This window comes from Neomonachus schauinslandi, chromosome 8 (genome assembly GCF_002201575.2).
Source record: "Neomonachus schauinslandi chromosome 8, ASM220157v2, whole genome shotgun sequence".
Lineage (NCBI taxonomy): Eukaryota > Metazoa > Chordata > Mammalia > Carnivora > Phocidae > Neomonachus > Neomonachus schauinslandi.
This window is the reverse complement of record NC_058410.1, coordinates 145,258,411-145,265,283: the sequence shown is the minus strand read 5'-3', so window position 1 is coordinate 145,265,283 and position 6,873 is coordinate 145,258,411. Positions and strand designations below refer to the sequence as shown.

At 39.2% G+C, this 6,873-nt stretch overlaps 1 non-coding gene across 1 annotated transcript; it reads left to right on the top strand.

Moving 5' to 3' along the window:
• Positions 1 to 341: 341 nt before the first annotated feature.
• TRNAT-CGU lies at positions 342 to 415 on the top strand. Its single transcript has one exon. It is a non-coding gene; the product is annotated as a tRNA-Thr (tRNA).
• The last annotated feature ends 6,458 nt before the right edge of the window (positions 416 to 6,873 follow it).

The window sequence follows — 6,873 nt, the reverse complement described above, 5'->3', positions numbered from 1 at the left end:
TGCGCGCTCTAACAGCCGGAAGCGCCGTGCGCTGGGCAGGAGTTGTGAGGGGCTCCGTCCGCTAGCGCAGCCCGTGCCCGCTCGCTCGGTGACCCCGCCGCTGCGGTCGGGCGGGACGGCCGAGCTGCGCGGGCCTGCCTTCCCCGGTCGGCGCGGGCCCCCGGAACTGCGCGAGGCGTGCAGTGCGGCCGTGCGGACGCGGGCCGGGGCGCCCGCGTCTCCACCGCCGCGTCCGGCTCCCGCCCGGCCGCGCGTTCCTGCGCGCTGGAGCGGCTGCGGCGCGGCCTTTCGCCTGATGCAGGGCCGTTGATCGGGAAAGTACCTTCACGGGGCGCCCGGCTGGCTCCGTGGCTTAGTTGGCTAAAGCGCCTGTCTCGTAAACAGGAGATCCTGGGTTCGACTCCCAGCGGGGCCTACGGAGGCTTTTTTCGTTGTCTTTTTTTTGTTGTCAATTTATTCAAACTTTTTAGTCTGAAATCAGCTTAATCTCAGTATCAGGTCTACTGCTTGGGAGCTCTGATCTCTGCAACCTCTCATTACAGCTGCATTCTCAATGAATCTCTGCCTCTCGACTGGTGATTTACCATACGGTTCTGCTGTGGGCGTTCAAGAATTTCTAAAATAAAATTGGAAAATTTTTAATTCATTTAAAAATAGATTCTGCTGGGGCGCCTGGGTGGCTCAGTTGGTTAGGCGGCTGCCGTCGGCTCAGGTCATGATCGTGGAGTCCCGGGATCGAGTCCCGCATCGGGCCCCCTGCTCGGCGGGGAGCCTGCTTCTCCCTCGGACCCTCCCCCCCTCATGCTCTCTCTCTCTATCTCATTCTCTCTCAAATAAATAAATAAAATCTTTAAAAAAAAATAGATTCTGCTGGTTTTCCAAACTCAAGCCATTTTACTTACATCATACATAGATGAAAAATGGTTGCAATTTACTGAACACTTACTATGTTTCACTTTGTGTATTTTCTCACATACCTTTAAATCGCTAAAAATACTCATAAAAGTAAGCATTATTATGCACATGTTATGGATGAGAAAACAGAATCAGAGAGAAGCGAAGTAACTTGCCCAAATCACAGCTAGTAAATAAATAATCAAGCTAGGGTCTTAACCTAATATTTCTTAGTTCAAAGTCATGGTCTTGCATTTCAGATAATTTTAGTTATAAAATCACACAGTGTCCATATGCTTTAGAATAATAGTTCTTAAAATTGTACGGCACATGAACTCATTAGATTATCTGATGAAAACTGGCTTATAACTACCGCCAAAAACAAAAGCAAAAAGCCAACAGACATATGGATACATTTTATATATTCTTTCAAGATGTTCACTGACCTGGGAATGCAAGCTGGTGCAGCCACTCTGGAAAACAGTATGGAGGTTCCTCAAAAAGTTGAAAATAGAGCTACCATACGATCCAGCAATTGCACTACTGGGTATTTACCCCAAAGATACAAATGTAGTGATCTGAGGGGGTACCTGCACCCCAGTGTTTATAGAAGCAATGTCCACAATAGCCAAACTATGGAAAGAGCCCACATGTCCATCAACAGATGAATGGATAAAGAAGATGTGGTATATATATACAATGGAATATTATGCAGCCATCAAAAAAAAAATGAAATCTTGCCGTTTGCAACGACATGGATGGAACTAGAAGGTATTATGCTAAGCGAAATAAGTCAATCAGCAAACGACAGGTATCATATGATCTCACTCATATGACGAATTTGAGAAACGAGAGAGGATCATAGGGGAAGGGAGGAAAAAATGAAATAAGATGAAACCGGAGAGGGAGACAAACCATAAGAGACTCTTAATTATAGGAAACAAACTGAGGGTTGCTGGAGTGGAGTGAGGTGGGAGGGATGGGGTGGCTGGGTGATGGACATTGGGAGGGTATGTGCTATGGTGAGCGCTGTGAATTGTGTAAGACTGATGAATCACAGACCTGTACCCCCGAAACAAATAATACATTATATGTTAATTAATTGAATAAAGATGCTCATTGACCTCCTAGGTTCTTGGGTGCCCATGAACCACTGAAAAAAATCTTTGACTTTCATAAAGTAATAGATTAAATAAAAATGGGCATTAAGCAAACATAAGGTATTATGGGGAGATATTTTACTTCTTGATGTTATTTTTTATAGGATTCTTAATCCCTCTTCTAAGTAGACTTAAATTAGGCCACGAGAGGCAGACATCTGGTTAGAGTTGTCATGACTCTGGGCCAGGATGCCGATTTCAAGACATTACACTTCTGGATCTGTGACCACTGAAATGAGTTCTGGAGGAATTCTGCATGCACAAACAACTCTAATAGCTGGACCCAAGAAGTAGATCTACCTTCATCTCTTTTAGCTGATAGTTATGAAGTTCATTCATTCCCTCAGTTATTTAAAGAATTATGTATTGTATGCCTACTCCTCCAAAATATGGAAAGGTAAGCTGGGCAGTTCTGGGCTCCACCTCAAAGGAGATAAGAGCTTAGCGGGGAAAGAGGAGGAGATGGAAATCAATTACATGATCACCAAGAGAAAGAAAATGTCATAGCTATGATAAATGCTACAAAAATAATGACTAAGATTTAGGAGAACATACGCAAGAGATTTCACTTAATCAGGGAAGTCAGAGAAGGAGAGACTTGAGTTGTAAAGAAAAGGAAGAATTATGTGGGAAAGAGAGGTAGAGCATAGAGTCATCCCGCAGAGGAAACCAGGCAGGGCGCATAGGACTGAAGGAAGGCCAACATAGCTAGAACAGAAAGGGTGCACACAAGCAGGATGAGAAATGAGGCTGGAAAAGGATAGGGCTAAGGACAGGCTTTTATCCGCCATGTTGGGGTGTTTGAACTTTATACTAAGAGCAACTACAGTGTATGTGAGAGTTACCATGAACGCATAATCATTCTGAAAAACCACTAACCAAGACAAAGAATGTGAAATTTCAGATTTATTTTCCTAAGTTATTTATTTTCTTTTTGGAAGATAGATTTAAAATTTTAAAATATATATATTTTAAGCAACCTAACGGAGGTGCAGAAAGCATAAATGTAAGACATAATCAAAGGGAATTGGCATCAAGTTTTAGGGGAAAAATTCCCCAGATTGAGGAAGCTTATTTCTACAGCTCCCAGGGAGGTATTGCTCGAAAATGACTCCTTTTCAAGATGTTTTTAGAATGATCTTTGGCAGAAAAAAAAGTAGATATATCCATTCCCTCTGCTTAATTATAGAGCAGTAAGGAACAATCCTATCCTCTTTCTCTCTTTACTTAATAGGTGAACCCACTGATGTATTCCTGAGCATGCATTTGTGCTAATGGGGAGTTCTCTTTGGAAATTCACTCTCCATTCTGTTTCTTATTGGATGTTCCTAACTGTTTGATGTAAGAGAATTTGGAGGTCAGGTCTTCTAAGTTTTTTTTGGTTTTGGTTTTTTGGGGGTTTTTTTGGCTTTGTTTTGTTTTGCTTTTGTTTTGGTTCTGCGCTCCGAAAGAGGTTATCTAAGGTGCCTTAATGGAGCTTTGCCGTCTCCTCAAACTCAGCCAAAAGTTGAATCGGTTTCTTCATAATGCAAACTTTGTAAGATTCTGCACTGGGCATAAATTAACAAGTGAATTCAGTCCAGAGATGTTTTCCTCTGTCTGGGGAAAGCAGTATTCACTCAATGGATCAAATTGTTGTTGTAAAAAATAAAATCTGTGTTCCTGTAAGTGCAGAGAAAAGGCTAGTATTTAAGTGACTGAGCACAAAAGGAAGGGAGCACGGAGTTTGGGGTGACAAAGGCATAGCATGTCCAGATCTGCCATTAACCAAATGTGGAACGTTGTTAGGTGACTTGACTATTCTAGTTTATATTTCATTCTTTTACTTTTCTTTTAACTATTACTTTTAAAGTAATTTTATTTTTACAGAAAAATTACAAGAATAGAACAAAGAATTCCTACATATCCATCATCCAGATTTCCCAAATATGAACATTTTATCTCATTTAGTTTACCCTATTATACATATATATATATACCCTATTATATATATATATATATATATATATAAAATTTTTGGTGGCTCATTGGAGAGGAAGTTGGAGACCATGATGGTCCTTTACCTGTAAATACTTCAGTGTATGTTTCCTAATAATAATATTCATTTACATAACTGCAGCATAATTATCAAAATCAGAAATTAACATTGATATAATACCATTATGTAATAAACAGGGCTTATTCAGACTGTTAATTGTCCCTGTAATGTCCTTTTAGAAACTTTCTTATTCTATTTTGGTAAAAACACTTGACCATGAGATCTCTTCTCTTAACCAATCTTTTTTTTTCAGTAGACCCTACCACCAGTGTGGGGCTGGAACTCACCGCTCCAACATCAAGAGTCACACACTCTAGAGACTGAACCAGCCGGGCACCCCATCTTAACCAGTTTTTAAGTATACCATACATTATTGTTGACTGTAGGTACAATGTTTTACAGGAGATCTTTAGAGTTTATTCATCTTGTTTGACTGAAACCTTATGCCCCTTGATTAGTAACTCCCTCTTTCCCCCTCTCCTCAACCCCTGGTAACCTCCATTCCACTCTGATTCTATGAATTTTTTTTTTTTAAAGATTTTATTTATTTATTTGACAGAGCGAGACACAGCGAGAGAGGGAACACAAGCAGGGGGAGTGGGAGAGGGAGAAGCAGGCTCCCCGCAGAGCTGGGAGCCCGATGCGGGACTCGATCCCAGGACCCTGGGATCAAGACCTGAGCCGAAGGCAGTCGCCTAACCAACTGAGCCACCCAGGCGCCCTGATTCTATGAATTTGACTATAGTAGACACCTCATGTAAGTGGAATCATGCAGTATTTGTCTTTTTATGACTAACTTATTTTACTTAGCATCATGTTATCAAAGTTCATCCATGTTTTACATATTATAAAATTTCCTTCTTTTTAAAGGCTGAATAGTATTCCAGTGTATGCCCATATCACATTTCCTTTATCTACTGATCTATTGACGTTTAGGTACGTCTCACATATTAGCTACTGTGAATAGTTCTGCAGTGATGATCAAAAGAGTACTAATACCTCTTCTGGATCCAGATTTCAATTATTTTAGATAAATACCCACAAGTGGGATTGTGGGATTATATGCTAGTTCTATTTTTAATTTTTTAAGGAAGCTCCATTCTGTTTTCTATAGCTGATGCACCATTTTGCATTCCAACCAACAGTGTGCAACAGTTGCAATTTGTCCACATCCTGACCAATACTTGTTGTATTTTATTTTTTTGATAATAGCCATCCTGATAGGTGGATTGAAAATATCTCATTGTAGTTTAATTTGCTTTTCCCTCATTATTAGTGATGTTGTGCATCTTTTATATACCTGTTGACTATTTGTACGTTTTCATCAGACAAATGTCTATTCAAGTCCTTAGCCCATTTTTAAATCAGGTGATCAGTTTTGTTTTGTTTTATTTTGTTTTGATTGAGTTGTAGGAATTCCTTACCTATTTTGGAGATTAATCCTTTGTCAGACACGTGGTTTGCAAATAATTTCTCCCATTGTGTTAAGTTGCTTTTTCAATCTACCAGGAGATTTGTTTCCACTCATTTTTTTCTTTCTGTTATGCAGAAGACTTTCCATTTGATGTGGTCCCACTTGCTTATTTCTGTTCTTGTTGCCTTTGCTTTTTGTGTCCTATTCAGAAAATCATTGCTAAGACCAGTGTCATGAAGCTTTTCACTAGGTTTTTATCTAGGATTTTACAGCTTCAGGTCTTACATTTAAGTCTTTAATTCATTTTGAGTTGATTTAAGGATTCAATTTTATTCTTTTGCATGTGAATATCTAGTTTTCCCAGCACTGTATATTGAAGATACTATCCTTTCCCCACTGGTATTCTTGGCACCCTTGTCAAAGATCAGTACCATATATGCATGGATTTATTTCTGGGCTCACTATTCTGTCCCATTGGTTTATATGTCTGTCTTTATGCCACTACCCTATTGTTTTAAAACTGGCTTTGTGATATGTTTTGAAATCAGGAAGTGTGATGCCTTCAGCTTTGTTCTTCTCAAGGTTGATTTGACTATAAGTGGTCTTTTGTGGTTTGGTATGAAACTTATAATAATGTTTCTATTTCTGTAAAAAATACCATTGGGATTTTGATAGGGATTGCATTGATCTTTAGAATGCTTTGGGTAGTATGGACATTTAAACAGTGTTAAATCTGCCAACCCGTGAACATGGGACATCTTTCTGTTTGTGTCTTGTTTAACATCTTTCATCAGTGTTATAGTTTTCTGTATACAAGTCTTCCTTCCACTTCCTCAGTTAAGTTTATTCCTAGGTATTTTACTCTTTTTGGAGCTATTATAAATGGGATTGTTCTCCTAATTTCCTTTTCAGATAGCTCATTGTTAGTGTATAGAAACATAACTAACTTTTGTATGTTAATTTTGTATTCTGCAACTAAACTGAATTTATCCATTAATTCTAACAGTGTTTTAATGGAGTCTTTAGGGTTTACAATTCTACTTTTTTCTTGCTTTCTGGATGCCTTATTACCTATTTTTTGGATGCCTTTTATTTCTTTTTTCTTGCCTAATTGCTCTGGCTAGAACTTCTACTACTATGTTGAATGGAAGTGGTCAGAATGGGCATCCTTGCCTTGTCCCTGCTCTTAGAGGAAAAGGTTTCAGTTTTTCACTGTGGAGTATGATATTAGCTGTCGACTTTTCATATACAGACTTTATTATATTGAGGGGCTCTCCTTCTATTCCTAGTTTGTTGGGAGATTTTATCATGAAAGGTGTTGAATTTTGTCAAATGCTTTTTCTCTGTCTTTTGAGATAATCATATGA